The 16,612-nt window shown below is 41.5% G+C and overlaps 1 protein-coding gene across 7 annotated transcripts in view; it reads left to right on the forward strand.

The window, feature by feature from the left end:
- The window catches only part of FYN (FYN proto-oncogene, Src family tyrosine kinase), a 141,175-nt gene that overhangs the window by 50,429 nt on the left and 74,134 nt on the right, over positions 1–16,612 (forward strand). For 4 of the 7 annotated variants that reach the window (XM_065681050.1, XM_065681055.1, XM_065681057.1 and 1 more), the window contains exon 2: positions 11,527–11,597. The gene's annotated coding sequence lies outside the window, so the exon portion shown is untranslated. Of the gene's footprint in view, positions 1–10,511; positions 10,531–11,526; positions 11,598–13,409; positions 13,503–16,612 lie in introns of those variants that run through there. The other 3 variants (XM_065681051.1, XM_065681056.1, XM_065681052.1) reach the window with 2 other exon arrangements.

Genomic DNA, 16,612 nt, shown 5'->3' on the forward strand with positions numbered 1-16,612 from the left:
GACACATGGCTACACACATATCCGTCACTGGACCAAAATACACATCTTTGATATTGTAAGTGGTGGTGTATCAGCTAAGTGACTGCTGACAGGCCCAGTAGCTGCTCACACATCCTATGAGGTGTATGGCAGTGTGGATGCGTGGGACTGCAGCCCTCTGAACATGGAAGGGTATGTCAAGCTGCACAGTGTAGAGCTGGCTACAACAATAATTTTTAAATTATTATTTGACAGCTTAAACCCTCCAGGTAAGCATTTTGCTGTTACACGTTTTGTTCCCAGTCATGGTCCAAAAAAACCAAGGGGAAAAGCCTTTTTCCATTTTCTGGCTTTGGCAGGGAGTGCAGGACTGTGTTTTTTCACTGATTCTTCTCACTACAACTTTATTTAAGATTACTTTGCCAACAGACAGAGCTATTACATGTATATATGTAAATATGTATTTATATGCAAATATATAATGTAAAAACTATTATAAAGCCATAGATTTGTAGAGATACATGTATCTGATTCTTAAGATGGGAACGTAAAACTAGTCCTCTCTCCCCTTGTCCAAGCTATAACCTCAATTAGTCTTTTCCACTTCTTTGTGGGTACCAAGCCTTCAGGTCTCATTCAGCATAGCTAAACAGATATCCATTGATACATCCCTTCCTTCCTCCACCTGCAGGTCTCCCCATTACCTCCCCCCTCTGTTGCCATGGACAACACTGGTGTGCCTCAGTCAGGCCAAAATCTGTCCATCTCCCAGTTTCCCCTATCTTTACTCAGATCAGCAGGATCTTCCTGCATACTGTCTCTTAAGAAACGCCCTGTGCTATCCAGACCACACAGCTGAAATTCACATCTAAGCACTCATTTGATTCTTGAACTACTGCAAAATCCTTTTCTCTCGCCTCTTCAAATGAAAATTCCATCTGTCTAGAATGTCTTTGTAAAAGGCCCCCCTTCCTCATTTTTTAACAGTGTAACCTCCCCTATGCATTCCTCTGCTGGTTCCTTTGTTATTCAGCACAAGGTGCCCATCTTCACTACCAAACCCTCTTGCTCCTTCCCTACTTTCCATCTGTCAGCCAGCTCCAAGAGGGAATCTTTCTCCTCCAGGCAACCTGTGATGCCTGTCTCTCCAGCACACAGAATTTGCTTTCTAACAAGTGGTTACAGGTTTTCTTCAGGCGTAACCCACCCGGTTAATGTTGGCAGGAATTTCTTCTTGTCTTTTAGGTCTGTCCTTTAAAAATACTCTGGGTTTTGGGTTTTTTTTTTCCTGACATGCAAGCAATACAGAGTCCCTGCCTGAAGTAGCTCACCACCCATCTTTCTCTTTCAGACTGCAGCACTTCAACAAACAGTAAGCACTCATGGGAGGAACTTTAGACCTTACCAAGTCTAAGGCCTTAGCCAGCATCTCCTGTCATTGCAGGCTTTTAAATATAGGCTCAACATGCATGTGTTGTAACCATGGCAATGCAAGGAAGGCAGGGTTTGCAGGCAGGAATCTCTTATCAGACCAACTAGCGTGGCTGAGGGCTGGACCAGGGCAGCACACGGGTGAGGTTTTGGGCTCAGGAAGGGAGTCAGAGCCCCAGAGCATATCTGTTTTCCCTCAGCTAGGTCAGGTGGCCTAATAAAAAGAATAACATAAGTGTGGTTGATCCTGCCTTGGGCAGGAAAGCAGCCTAGATGGTCATTCAAGGTCCCTTTTAATCCTGTGGCTCTGTTTTAATAGGGAGAGCTGACTTCTCCTTCTCTGCATGCTGTGCATTCAGGCATATGCTGATCTTGTGCTGATACCAACAGAAGGTCTCTGAATATCCAGAAACCAGAATATCCTCATTAAGGATCAGCTCAGAGGATGTGAGAGTAATATTTTGCTCTTTGAGAGGAGGCTGACTTTGTGCAGCAATAAAACACGAATATTAAACAGGAAGCCAATGACACTTCTGAAACATGCCTGAGACAGTAATCCAGATGCTGTTGGGGGATATGGTGCAGCCCTTAAGCCTTAGTCTATGCTACTCTTTTCTTTTTTTTTTTTTTTAATACTGCATCTGCAGAGTTGGGGGGGGGGGGTAGGGGCACAGCAAGACAAAACCCAGATTTTTTAGCCTAGTTTCCTGAGGAAGTGGGGGTTAGGCTGTTAACCCACTGTGTCTGTGCACCAGTCCTCCTCTTCATAACTCTGCAGGCTGTCTCTAACCAGGGAGGGGGCTTCAGAGGCAGCATCCGGCTTCCTGGTCCTTTTTCCAGTGCATCAGCTGCTGCAATGAGATGGGCTGGAGGCAGGCCACAAGGGCAGGGTGCCACGGGCCCCTCCAGAGCAGTTGGCCAGCAGCTGTAGCAAGGTTTGCCTAGCAAATGTGGCCAGTACTGGCCACCAAGGGTGTGGGGAAGCCAGGAGGGTCAGGATGCAGCCCAGGAGGGACCCACGTTGTTAATTTAGCATCACAAGCCCGAACGAGCTGGAAATTCAGATTCATTAGTTCCACCATTCAGGCATTCACTGAATAGTAGTGACATTTTAAATCCATAAAATATTTCAGCAAAATAAATGCTTTTGTGTGGCTTTTGTATGGCAATGAGGTTTCTATTAATGTAGCACAATCCTGGAATTACGTGAACCCTATGTTTATTCTGGTTCACGCTGGGACACTCATTTTCTAAGGGGAGCCCTAATGTATTTAAGGGCAGCATGAAAGAATAAAGACTTGATCCCACACTTGAGGCTGAAGCATTACGTCATTGCAAAATCTTTTCATTTGTACTTCTGGTGTGTGTTGTCCTGAGAATTTAATTTCCTGGTTTTCATTACGGGAGAGTCTTTTTTCGGAAGGCACTAGAGAGCAGGGCTTTTTCTAGAAAGTAAACTGTCAAAATACAGTGACATTTTGGGATTTTTTTTTTCTTTCTTTTCTGGATATAGAACTTAACCAACATGAAATCTCGTCATTAAAATCATAAGTACCCATGAAGTAGCATGAGAGATGGCCCTCTTTTTTTCACTTTTCTCCACCCTCAGCCCTTCCGTGATTCTTCCTAGGTTTTGCAATGATGCTTCTCATATTTAAAACTCTTATTCCCTTCCACTTTGTGTTGTATGACAACCAAGGACCTTATTTATTTGCTGTACTTGTCTCGCTATTAAAAAAATAAACCAGCATGTTACCTTTTCTGTTCTTCCATTTCCAGTGTTCTTGTTTAATTTGAAACTCCCAGAAAGATATAAAAACAACTTAAGAAAAATGCTCTCCAGAGTAATCCTTTAAAGAGCAACAAACAAACATTGCAGATTGGTCCTAAAGGCTGTGCTTCCTTTCTGGGGAGGGAGGGAGGTGGGGAAAGAGGATGTTTGCTTCTTAGCTTTGCTCTAATCATCCGATCTGGGATTTGATAAGCTCCACAAGTCTGAAACTGCTGCCTCCTCCTGTCTTCCCCCTTCCTGCCTCTCAGAAGATTAAAGTGAACACGGCAAAAAGGAAACAGTTTATTTTCAGTTCGTTGTAGTTAATAACTGCAGTGCAGCATTTTCATTGTTTGTGTTTTAATCGTGTTGCTATGTTCTTCTCTTACACTGTTTACTTTTTGCTTCATGGGCTCTCTTTGGTACAGAAATAGGTTTACAAACAGCTCACTCTCGCAGAATTTCAGCCCCTTTTCAACATTTTAATATTTCACGTCAGGAAATGTGACCACATGCAGTAGTTCTGCAAAGACAGCCTTTGCCTTCCTCCCCAGCCCCCTCCCCTCCCCACCCCCCCACCTCGAGGGGCATTATTGCAGACCCTGCCATGCTTTTGTTTCACTCAGACTTTTTCTGGAATTACAGTAGTTAGGAAAACAAAATGCACAAAATATGGACTGATAAATCCATGAAATTATTGTATGTACAAGATAAAAATAGTATTTTACATCCTCAAAATTAGCTAAACCTGTGATTTGACTGAACTTCAAGAAGTTCTTAGTAATATACAGGTCCCTTTTCACCCCCAGTTTGTCCTAAGAGTACAGGATATATGCTGAATTCTTTAAACCTTTAAAGCGCAGAAGTAAATTGGCCAGGTCTTGAGACCATTTCTTCCTATGTGTGTGTCTTTTATGATTTCTTGCACAGTGGGATTGGCTGACATTATGGTGCTGTTGTATTGCAATATTAGCACATACTGTATATTTTCATTGTACATCATAGATATAACATCCTTAATTAAAACCTTGCATACTGATTAAGCACAAAAATGTTTGTTGCATAGCTAGAATTCTCTCTTAAGGGGGAGGGTAAAATCGTTTATAAAACCAATTTTTTTTTTATATAAACCTCTGTATTTACATTGCAATGTAAAGGCACTTCTAAATGGCCTTTAACTGCTTCTGTGGAGTGTTTGTACGTACGCTGTTTAGCCAGTTTCTGCTAAAGGTACTTTAGGGTCAACCCTGTATCTTCAGAGAAAAAACCATTTTCTTCTTTGAGACAAACTGCAAAATCAATTATTAAAACAAAAGCTTCTAAAATCTAATGCTTGCCTTTTTCCCCTTGCTTTTTCATCTTTAACAGCGACGTGAGTGATTATTTCTGGCCACAGAAGCACTCTACTGGTGCTACTGGGATATTAGGCAGGTAAGGGTGTGCAGGCTGAAGGGTGCAGGAGAGGGACGCAGTGCTGGCTTCAGCCACCACAAATCTCCCTCAGCTCCAGGGGTGCTCAGCGACCTAGGAGCCAGCTCAGAGGGTTGGAGAGTGCAATCTGGTTTTAGGACTATTTTTAGACTCCTTTCATTTATAAAAGGAAAAAAAAAAAAAAAAAAAAAGAAGATGTTTAGGGCATAGTACTTCTCATTTTTCTGCAACTCAAAATGCAAGCACTCTTCCCGCAATTAATGAAGTAATTTTCCTACTGTTTTGAGAACTAAAGTTGCTGCAATCACATGCTCCTCATACATGAGTAACATTCCCAGTCTAAGTGCATGCTTGGTATTGATCTTACTAATAGGTTCCCCCATTGATTGCTTAGGCCTCGTGACTGTCTATGATGCCCTGACACAGCGACAGGCAGTTCTGGCAGGGCAGACGATGTATGCAGGACACAGGCTGGCTTTCAACTTGCAAAGAGATACACACTTGCTTCCCTTCCAGTCAGTGGGATCTTCTCAGAATAATCTCAAAAGGCAAGATTTAGCAAAGGGCCATGAGTGCCATTGTATTTGTCTTTCTATCCCTTGTACCCTTGCAGTGTTGTGTTCCACTAGCTCACCATAACCACTGGCTGCCCCACCAAGTGTTACTTAATTCTTTTGGCATATTCTGTCTCTTTGCGTTTGCCTCTGTTAAGTGTACACATCCACACGTTCTGCCTGTACTGGTACTTTCCATGCAGGAGGGCTTGGTTACAAGCTGCCTTGATGTTTTCAGGTCCCAGCTCCTTTATGGTTTCAGCTCTCTGCTGTGTTACAAAGCAAGTTGATGCCTGGAAAAGGCAAGCTTTAGCAGTGAAGATTTAGTTTTGAATATAAGGAAGATTTAGTTTAGTTTGTCTTGCTTGAAAGTTGAGAGGGGAAAAAGGTACTAATATCACCAATACTGAGCTGGCAATATCAAGGGGCTAAACCTACCTGCGGGAGTGAAGCATCTCAGGGAGAAGGAGAGCAAGCAATATGCTTTGGCAGGGCTGGATGCCACAGGAAACACAGGACATGGGGACCAGCTGGCAGCAGCATGTGTGCTAAAGATAAGTCAATAGATCCAGTCTGTGAGGAGATTAAAGTGTTCAGTTTATGATCTTTAACACAATTTGTGGTTTGGTTTCTTTTGTCTTTATGAAAAGTTCAAGCAAAGAAGGATTTTCCTCATGTTTTTGTGCTGTGCTTCCTGTTTCTTAGGACTTGTCACTGCAACAGTGACTTTTCATCTGAGTTCCTCCTGCTCCAAATGGAAAGGGAAGGCGTTTGAAAGATATGTTTTTCGACAGCCACAAGTTTGATAGTGAAGACAAAACATTCTTGGTTTGAAACCATTAATTTATTTTGTGACTCCTTTCAGAGAGGGACCTAGTTATCCTTATTTACATCCTGCAACTGCATGAAGCTTTCAAGTAACTGTTTTAGAAATCCAGTGACTTTCACATGAAAAAATGCAGGATGCCTGCCCTGTAGCCACTGTCATCTTTCCAAGTTTTGGCACTGTTGCATGGGAGGACGAGCCACCAGAACAGTAGCATTTAGTCTTAGTTGAGTCTTCTAATGGTGTTGCTGGGTTTTTATCTCAGCTTTGTTCAGGGTTGTGTCTGGACTCGTTGCAAGATCTGCTTCCTGTGGGAGCACCCTCTTTCTGCTGCTCAGCTCTCCCCGACCCCATTGATGACTGGGCTTTTTCATATCATGTGCCTCCTATCTGGGACCCTCGCTCCGCAAGGGGTAGTTTCAGACTAACAGGGAGTCTTCTATCTCTGTCTAAGAGCAAGCCTAAAAGTTTCCCTTAAACTAAACGTCTTATTGTTGGAAAACTTTCAGATGTTCACAGGATAAGAGCTCTTTCTATGTAATCTGGCATTGCACAGTAAAAGATTGCTTTATGTAAGTGAAGATGTGCAGTTTCTTTATAAACTAGCCATATAAAGTCAGCACACAGGAGGTCGTTTTTCTTCTTGTGTTCAATGTTGCTTTTAGAAGGTTTTTTGGGTTTTGTTTTGTTTTAGGTTTCTTTCTTGTTGTTTGTTTGGGGTTTTGGGGGATGGTTTTTTTTTAATAGAATTAGAAATCTTATGGTGGTGGGAATAGGCAGAAGACGCTGCACCCTAGGCAAAACTGAACATGCACACCTCCGTGCATTTGTTCCAGCACTAGTGTCAGCAGCCTCTGGGTAACAGAGTCTTTACCCTGTCTAAAAAAAGTAACTCAAAACCCTGTTACTGTAGGGCCATAGTAACCTACCACTAAAAAATACTTTCTGGACTGAATCATAGCCCAAAATGTACGTAATATGATGTGTTGTAAAATAAGACAGATGACATTATAGCATATGAACAAGGAAGCCTACTACTCTGCTGACTAACCAACACTTTCTTGATAAAGTCTATCCAGCTCATTTACAGGTTACACATCCTGACCCAGATATGTTTATTTGTAAACTGTTCTCCAGCCTGAAAACCTTAATCATCCCTGGGTTTTTTTTCCAAGTAAAATAGCAGCCCAAGCACAAGGATGCCTGCTTATACTTGAGGTTTGAAAAAACAGCAGCAGAGGCATGTTAGTAATAGAAAACTGACAGATGCTTATCATTATGTAGATTTTCTTCTGTGTCTGAGTATCATAAACTCAATTGCATCTACTACCAGTTGAGAAGTGTTTAAGACCACTTATGACTTCAGTCAGCCACTTCTTCCAGCTGGGTGAACCTCTCATGAACTGCCACAACTGCAACGTGTACCAGATCAGAATCCTCTGTGTAGCTGTTTTTATGCCTTAAATGATGTTATCATCTGTTTTAAATGGTGGGTAAATTGTCACTGAACAATTATTGCTTTAATGAATAATCAGGGGGGTTGTGGGTTCACATCTAGGATTGTTCGTGGTAGACTTGAGCCAAAGATCCTGGAAGTTGGTGGGTGTTAATGGATTCGGGAGTGCAAGCTTGAGAAAAAAAGTAGTAACTGTATCTGTTGTCAGTGATTTCTGTTTTGCCAGTAGTAATGAACGTAATTTTGATCTCAATATGAACTAACAGAAATCTATCTGGAAGCTGCTGAGGAAAAAACAGGGGTTGTCTTATGAAGCATGTGATGTCATAAAACCAAACACACAAATGATGCGTGGTTGTGCTACTCACCAAATTCTGTTTCACAAAATACTTATTTCTTTACAAAAAAAGAAAATAATTTTTACATAAGGCTACATAAAAACACTGCTGGTATACATGCACCACTGGGGAGAGTGTATGTTGTTTTGGTAAAAAAACTCCAATTTGTTGAAGCTGGTGCTGCTTACAGGAAAAGTTAATAGAATTGTCGAATCATAGAATAGTTAGGGTTGGAAAGGATGCTGATTATCTCCTAAGACTGTTTTGTTTTTCTTTAAGGTTTCAAAGTAAGTCTCTGTGAGATTCAGAGCAACTTTCCATGTCTGTTGGTGAGCTAAGTATTTTACCATGTCTTACCACGTAGGAGGAGATGCTTGAACAGCTTTTGTTTGGACACCACTTCCGTATTGGCAGTGATGTGTGTGTCACAGTTTGGGGTGATGGGATCAATAGCTACAGCTACTTATGGGAAGCTGATGCTCTTAAATCTAATACTGTTCAATTGACTATACTTTAAAACAGCCTCATTCTGATGGTAAGCAGAAGGGGAGTTCAGTATGATTTTTTTTTTTTTTTTTTTTTTTGGAAGAAGTTCTCATTCTCAACACTTTTCCTTAGCCTGAAACCTCTACTCTCCCACTCTTCCCCTGGCTGGAGTAACAAATAAACCTAAATGTTTACTCTATGTCATTCAGATGGTGCCAGCAGCCTGTTGGATATTGGGGTATACCTTTGGACACTTACAGCCAACTCTTCCTAACTGAAGCAAATCTAAACCTTTTATGACAAATTCCTTCTGTTAAAAGAACTACTTGTGCAAACAGCCTTATCCAAACGAAGGGCACCTTTCACTGAGTAGTCAGGTGGCTACTTCTGGATTTTCATTTTTCCCAAACACAGTAGCTTGGGAAAGCAAGCTCTCTTCAGTAGTAATTTTGGTTAGACAAACTTTTTGTCACCTCTTCTATTTATTATACTGATTACAAAGAAGCTAACATTGATGTGCCTCAGAGCTTGTATTAATTGATTTTGCACCTCCTCTGCTGTAATCTGCAAAGTCAGCAAAATTTGTCTGAAGAGTGTTGGTCAGAATTTAGACATAAGTAACACTATCCAAAGCTTTCAAGAAAAGTGAATATTCCTCCTACATGCTTAGGTAGAATAAAAATCATTAAGGATAAAACCGAGTTCTGCACAGACCCCAGGCAGAATACAAAGAAAGTGAATAATCTTTGGTTTCCTCTGCAAGGCAGGTCCAGCCCTCACCCCCAATTATGCAGCAAAAACTGTTCCCTTCCCACCTCCCTCCCTGCCCTGCTCTACCTCAAAATACCTCATCTCCTTTGTAGCCAGAGAGACAGAGCATGTTTTGCATCATCTTCTAAAATTAAGCAAAAAGCTTTTTGTCTGCCACTCTCAAAGTTCAAAAGTTCTTGCAAGGCTGGAGATGTAGTAAATTGTCTGTCTGTCTCCAATGTAACTAGCCACTTCTTTACCTAGCCCTCTTGCTTGTTTTTGTCATACATGGTCTCAGCGGACAGCTTGGACTCTACTCCTTTAGCATGTATAAAGACAGCTGCCTGGAATCCAGTTGGTTGAAACTAGCACTGCAGCCAGATAAACACTAATCAGACCTGCCATTCCCAAATCCTACATTTGCCTCTCCATCCTTTTCTCCTTCTTTCCCTAGTTTGGTTTCTGAGGGTTTGTTTTTTTTTTCTGCGGGGCTTTTTGTTGTTTTGTATTTTTTAAAAAACAAACCAACGGTTTGTTTTCATCCCAGTTCCTGCACAAGCATTTGTGCTGGGGTGAAGGAGGGAGGGAGTGCTGCTGGGGCTGCATCCAGAAGCTCCACATCAGTGCCAGGGGGAGCTCAGCCTCTTTTGGCAGCAGTGCCCGCCCCTGTCTTTCAAGTATTCATGGGAGCAACAGTGTGGAGTACAGAGTTTCACTTATTTATCACTTCTCTGGGGAAATTATTGAACCAGTCTCTTGGTGTAGAAGAAAATAATGAGCTAATCCAGAGTCGAGGTGCTATTGGATTGTTTCGGATCTGGCTCGTCTCTTAAGCTCCTAACTTTTCTGCATGCAGATGTTATCCAATTAGTTCAGAGGCAGAAGCAGAGTTTCTTGACTCGATTTTTTCTTTCCAGGCCAAATGCCTGGCAGCTAGGGAGGGAAATGGATGGCACTGGAATAATAACCACCTTCCCTGAGTTTGAGCAAAGCGGTTAAGACCAATCTTTTTTTCAGTGTTTTCAGAAATTCTGCCAAGCTGTACGAAAGGTGCTGGGGGAGGAGGGGGTGTTGGGGTTTTCTTTCTTTATTCCTTGATACGGCCAGTTTTTTTCTCAACCACTAAACAAAGCAAGCAGAGAAAAGATGCTTTGCTTGTAGTTTTGTGATTAAAAATGTCTGTTCCTAAAATCTTTAGCAACAGCCTCATCTGATTTGTAACGATTCTTTTTCTTTTCCTTCTCTTCCCACCCTGAACCCTCCACCCAAAATGAAACGTAAGCCTTATGAGATCAGACATCTGGTAGCTAATCAGGATTTAGAACAGAGTGATCCACTTGCTGTGTTTTATAGAAGATTTATTTGGTTATTCCTTAATAGAAATTTTATTTTCTTAGCTACTTTTCATGCAACGATGACCAGTAAAAGCAATTTGACCTAAGAAGCCATTCGCCCTTCCTTTCCTGTGGATGCCTACAGCAGCCTTCAGGAGAGGTGCTAGTGCAAAGGTCTGTGGCTTCTGCAGCTGAGGCAGGTTTCCACAATTAACAATACAGGGTTTCAAGTAATCTGTGTATAGCTGTAAATTTATTCATCCATCAATAATTCACAGATACCTCTCTCATGGAAGCTATGGGGAGAATGGGAGTTTAAAGCAGTTCAAAATCAGTCTGGTTTCACTGGAGTGGACACTTAAGCACTGAAACGTGTGCAGTTAATGCTCCCAAACCTGAACTGTAGCAGAATCACAGCTCCTGTCTTCTAGGAGTTTACAAACTAAACGCTTTAACATCATTGTTAGTCTGTGCTCCATGAGTTGTTCTTTCAAAGATTTTGCCTCAAGCAAGAATAAGGAGTAGCTGTCATGTGAGATTTACTCAGAGTTGGCAAAATGGTGGCATTTGTCACTTCTGCTCTCCATCTTCTACAAAGTGGCATTAGTGTGTGTCAAGCTGGATATTGTGTTGACTTACTTCTCTCTCTTTGTTCTTCTTGAGAGCACCAAGTAATTAATATCGTCTAAAAATGTAGTGTGGCACAACCCCTTATTTATTTCTTTGTGTAGTTTTCATACAAGGAAGCTGTGAGAGCCTTAGAGCCATCATATTTCAAAAACACTTTGCTAAAGCAAAATCACTAAGAAATATTGGGTTGAGCAATTTTTTTTAGGGCTGGATCTAATATAATTGGCACACTTGCTGTATGCTGCTGCGCGTTTCATGTTGTTGACCTCGTCTCGCTGAAGTCTGAATAGCTGCCGTGTCAGTGACAGTGATATGTCTGAGCAGTCTGAGGGAGAACTGCAATTATTTTAGCATTCTGTATAATACTGGTGGAATTCAATGATTAGTTGTGGAGGTTTATATCCAGTTACCTCCTTTCCTAAAACAGAAGAAATTGTGGAAGTTTAGTGGTAAATGCTAGCAGAATGAGAAAGAAATGTAACATAATTTGTGGTGTTCCAGTCACTAATTTTTTCTTTCCCTTTCTCTCTTGTCTTACAGGGCACATTTTCGAACCATTTTTGAGGAAATGTGGTGAATGTAAGCTTGCTCTCTTTGGGGGGGAAATTCTGGTAAGTGTCCTGTCTTGATCAATTTTGGTTTTCAATTGGAATTTCAGAAACATTGTTTTAGATTTTTTCACTTTAAATTTTTTTAGCTGACAGGAAGTACAGAGACATAGTTGATTGTATGTGGTTTTCTCCCTCTGCTGTGGAGACTCACAGCGTGAGAAGCATTGACAGAAAACAGCATGCTAAGCCTCAGGGCGAGGAATGTAGTTTCATTTGCTCCTGTGGCATCTGCTTATTGTGTTTGTAGCTGTTATAATCTGCTCAAGAGTGTGCTAAAACCTGGAGGAGAAACACAAAGGCCTAATTTAAAAACAAGGGGAAGAAAAAAGCATGCCAGTGGCATAATAAATCAGGAGCAAAAATAATGTAGAAGGAGCACATGCCACCCAAAGTGGTGAGGGTGTCCAATCATTCTGAAATCTTTCCATCCATTCCCAGAATGTCAGACTGGCACACTTGCCACATGGGGCTATGATGGTTTGCTTATGCCTGATAGTAGTAGTTAATGCAGTTAAATGCTCCTGTCTGATATACCAGTTTTCCTGTTCCATCCCACAAAGACAACCTTTGCTGCTTCTCTGGCTGCTTTGTATACAGCACTTCTAGAGGCACAAGTTTCCTACAGACTTAGGTTCCTACAGTGCTATGGGGACATGGCACATTGCCTGTGATGCGTCTGTGCTGCTGAGCTGCACTGCTGTGAGGAAAAGGAGGCAGAGAAGAGAGTGAGCTAATTAGTGACATGCCCCAACTAGAGCACAGTAACCCAGAGAAAACTCTTCCAACGTGCAAAAAGCAGCAAATCTGGAACAGTTTGTAAGCTCATCTTGTTTTTCCCCCTAGGAAACTGTCAATACGTACAGTTCCGGCTAATGCCAATCGATCACTGTCACCCTTGGGAAAAAAAAAGCCACCAGAAGTTTGTTTCACTTCTTTCCCTTGGTCAGGCAGGATATCGGACTGGTATTATTTCTTCAGGCAGCGTGTGCAGATTGCTGATGGAAACTGGCTTATTCTCCACTGGCAGAAGACTTCAGAGCTGGATAGCCTGCAGGGTAGAAAACTGAAAATCAAAGATCGGCTCTGTGGGAGCACTTGTTCTTTTCTGCCATTTAAAAAAACAGATGTTGTTACATCGTACATAAAGATCTGGATTAGCTAGCAGATGTTTAAATGTAAATCAGCCTTCTGCAGAATGCATACTCTTAGAGATAAGATAGCCAAGGTGAGAATTTTATCCAGAAGTGGACCAAATGCATGAAAAGTCCTGGGCAATGGTACGATGGTGAGCCCTGCTGCAGCTCATTCTTTTAAGCAATTTTCTCTCTTCATGTTGGCTTTTCTCACAATTGTGCATTTTGTAAGCTTGTACCTATATCCATATATTGGGAAACATGAACAGCAATTATTTAACTAGAATTTAGTTGCAGGGCCAAAAATAAACCACAGACAAGAGCATGAGCTCATTAGTCCATAAGGCTTTGTACTAATTTCTGTTAATGCAAAAGAGGATAGGATCTATATCTAGTTTTCTTTTTGGTGGTAGTAACGATACTTTGCTCCTAAAAGTTGTTCTTACAGATCGGCTGATCTTTGTGTGGGGTGTGACAACATTACGGTGCTCGCAGGTTAAGGAGCAGAGTCATAATTCATAAGTAGTGATGCCATGTAGCACCAAGGAAGAAATCAAGAGCCTTGATTTTCAAAATTCAACTGGCTAGAAGTTCTATGGCTTCTCTGGGCACCTGTTCCCATGTCTGACCATCCTCAGGGTGAAAAAGTGCTTCCTTGTCCCTTGTTGCTTATTCTCAGTCAGTGCAGACTTTGCATCTTCCGTGCCTGTGAGAAGAGCCTTAGAGAAGACCCCAGAATTGGAGAAGCTGCTTCTGGTGACTCCAAGCAAATGTGGGTGTCACACAGATGAAGCAGACTTGTTAGTGGGGGGGAAGTGGGGGAAAACCAAGCAAAACCACAGTGTGGTTCACAGAGGTTCTTCTTGGGTGATGTTGATCTTAAGGTCCTTTCCAACCCTAACTATTTTATGATTCTGTGTTTCTTAACCCATGTTCAGACTTGAAGAACGTGGCTGCTTCACTTAGTTGAATCTCAAAACTTGGGAAGATGTTGGCTGACAAACTGGTGTTTGTGAAAATGACCTGTTTCCCCAACTTGCCTAGATAGATAAGCCAAAGAAGAGAAACACTTCTCACTGCTGAATTGTAAACATCCTGGAAATTCCTCAAGCCAGTCTGGAGCTGTATTTGTACCACTCCATGCTCCAGGATTTTGCTCCAGAATTTAATATTGTTTTCCTGGAGGCATTATAATATGTAAACAGACTGCAAATTTTGCTTGTTTTCACAGCTGTTCCTTCCCCTCTTCCCACTTCAGACTGTTTGAGACAGAATAATCAAGAACCTTGAGTTTCTCTTCTGTAAGGATCTCTGAAATATCTCTGACCCCGCTGTAGGTTTGCCTATGGCATTCTGCATTCCCAGGCAGTTTAAAAATAAATACAAAAAATATAAGACAAGGAACCCATTTTGCCCAGTCTCTGTCCCTAACCCACTGCTTCCAAGAAGGACTGGACATCAAGAGAACGTTTTGAATTTGTCTTGACACAGCAGCTGAGCTCTGAGGCTCAGCAGTTATTTATTCATCTTGTATCAAAGTCTTAGTAAAGGTCATGCAGCTTCCAGATCAAAAATTCATAATGGATTTAGGAGCTGATTAGGGAAGTATGCTTGAATGCTGGGAGGGAAATCTTGGCTGAATTTAAAACTCCCTCAGCTAAGCTGATGATATCTTTCTGAGCAGTGTGAGAAGAGACATCTTTTGAATGAGATTCGTGTAAAGCAGCTTTGCTGATGTCAGAGCAGATACTTGCGTGCCACTACAGGTTTGACCTGTCTTGAATTGAGCATAGCATTTGGCAAGCTGTCATGAAACGGACATTCTCCCACATCAAATACTTACACGACCTCAAGAAGTCCCAAGAAGCATGGCTGATGTAGAACAGAAGACCTTAGTGTCATGTGTTTTATTTTTTTTCCCTAGTCAGACTGCTCTTTGCCAGTCCAGAATCCCCTTAAACCTCTTGCCTTTCATAGGAGTTTTTTCTATTCCCAAGCATGGCTTTTGATGAACAGTATGGTGTTCTTTCCCTGTCCATCTAGACGCTGTAGTTGGTCACAGCCACCAAGATCAGTGGCAGATCAAACTGTGAAGTGAATAGAGAGAAGGTCTGCTGTATTGCAAACCTGGCCTGCATCTTTCTGCGCCAGGTGTGCCACTGTGTGCTTGTCCTCTTCCCACAGATTTCTCTTCCCAGGAAAGCTGAGAATGGTTCAAACGCAAGTCTTGAAGCTGAATGTATATCTTGGGGCCTGGAAGTCCACTGCTCTTTTCAATCTAAATTTAGGCAGGGATGCTTCCCCAAATGGAGCCTTTCGATGTTTCAGCTGAAATCTGAGATGCTGTGCTTCTATCTGCACACTCCTCTGTAGTTCAGAAGCAACTGCACATCTTAAGCAATGGTTTCAGTGATTTCTGGTTGCTCAAATATATCACAGAAGGTTTGGATTTCAGCTGCTAAAACACGAACCTGGTATTTTATTTCAGGGATTTGGGTTGGGTTTTTTTGTGTTTTTTTTTTATTAAGGACAGTCAGATTTTTCTTCTCTCTCCATTTTAAACAAACAAACAAAAAGCCGGTAATGCCTGCTTTGATTTTAAGGAATTATATAAAATTTATTTTCGGTCTCTGCGCATTAAATATGTTTGTATTTAGAAAGATTGTGATGCCTTGTCCATTCCTAGTTGTCTGATTTTTATCATGCAATTATTTACATCCTTGATGTCTACCAAAAATGTTACTGAATTTTTCTTGGTGATCCTTCACACTTTTCAAGTTCCTGACATACAATACTACAGAGCAACTATATATTATCTGCAGAGAGCTTGCAATATGGGCTTTCACTGCAAAAATAACCTGCTGTTACTTTGGCTTTGTTACCTGTATTCTGCCATGTAAGATGCAGAAGAGGTTTTGCCAGAATCATTAGCTGTTCTCTGCAATTAGGGCTGACCTGGTGCTTTTTGGTCCTATTTCTTGTAGCTTTTCATTTTCCAGAGTCATTAATTTGGGTGCTGATGTGCCTCATAATGTTCTGCTGCATATCTTTCTTATCTCTTCCTATAGGCTGAAGATTATCATGTATCCTTAGGAAGTAAAGTGTGTGGAAATATTTGAGCACTTTTAAATAATTATGGGGTTTACCAAGATTTGCTATGTTATGCTTGTAATTCCTTCAGTTTTAGTCTGTTTCTTTTCTTCTGGTCTAGTCTGTGCAAAAGATATGCATGTTGGTGCCGCTGGTGTAGTAAATGTTAAATCTGGTCCATAAAATTCCTAAGGAATGCAGCTTGTTCTTTGCCCAGAACTGTGTGTCTCCACTCCCAACTAGGTTGGATTTCTTCTGCTCTCCTAAGAGATGTGAAGCATCATTATACTTGTGTTCAGTTTATTAAATTAGATAACCTTACACAAGGAGGTTATGTTCCGGTCTCCTGCAGAACAGATCTTTGTGTCTCCATAGAATCACAGAATGGTTAGGGTTGTAAAGGACCTTAAGATCATCTAGATTCAACCCCCCTGCCGTCTCTGTCATTTTCCCAAGTGTTTTCCTACATCTCACTGTTAATCCATTTAATACAGCTGTTGGTTTTATTTTTTTTTTTTAATGAGGTTAAGGTGATCCAATTGTTTGAATTGCTCAGCAAAAGAGAGCTGGTTTGTGGGCTGTCCATCAGATGTCCCTCTTGCTATAGCCATGGGAGAAGAAATAGGGAAGGACAGTTAAGACAGCAGGTGGAGCAGAGCATGTACAGCTCCACCATATACATGTACAGAGCATGTACATGGAGCATGTGTAGCTGTACCTCCCAGCTTTCTTAGCTGGCTTAGTGGCAGAGATGTTTGCAGTAGATCCTGGTGATACAGCAGCTTGGACATC

Source organism: Lathamus discolor, chromosome 5, assembly GCF_037157495.1.
Source record: "Lathamus discolor isolate bLatDis1 chromosome 5, bLatDis1.hap1, whole genome shotgun sequence".
NCBI lineage: Eukaryota > Metazoa > Chordata > Aves > Psittaciformes > Psittacidae > Lathamus > Lathamus discolor.